A 495-nucleotide genomic window follows, 5' to 3' on the forward strand; every position below is an offset into this window, starting at 1 on the left:
GTGCGAGCGAGAGAGAACGCAAGGGGCACGAAACAGAGTATGTCCTTTTCTACGTGCATCTTTACTCCCACTCCTTAAATAAAGGCAAACGCTCGGTCTAGATATACTATGTCTATGTTTCGGCCCGATTCCGTGGCTCACGCCTATTGCCCCCCCACTCACCGCTTGTGCGTTAGCGACGAGTCGCCAGATGCGCGTAACTAAAGGTACCTTTACATGGCAGCGTTAATCGTCGAGCGTCTGCGCAGAAAATTGCGCAGAATCTAATTTCAGTCTAGAATCTATCTCTTTTAAATTCTGCGCATTTTTCTGCGCAGACGCTCGACGCTTAATGCTGCCATGTAAAGGTGCCTTAAGGAGCGCGATGTTTTGTCTCATGAGCGTCTCCTTAGTTAAGGTGCCTTTACATGGCAGCATTAAGCGTCGAGCGTCTGCGCAGAAAAATGCGCAGAATTTAAAAGAGATAGATTCTAGGCTGAAATTAGATTCTGCGCA

The sequence above is a fragment of the Formica exsecta genome, unplaced genomic scaffold (genome assembly GCF_003651465.1).
Source record: "Formica exsecta isolate Colony F162 unplaced genomic scaffold, ASM365146v1 scaffold342, whole genome shotgun sequence".
Taxonomy (NCBI): Eukaryota; Metazoa; Arthropoda; class Insecta; order Hymenoptera; family Formicidae; genus Formica; species Formica exsecta.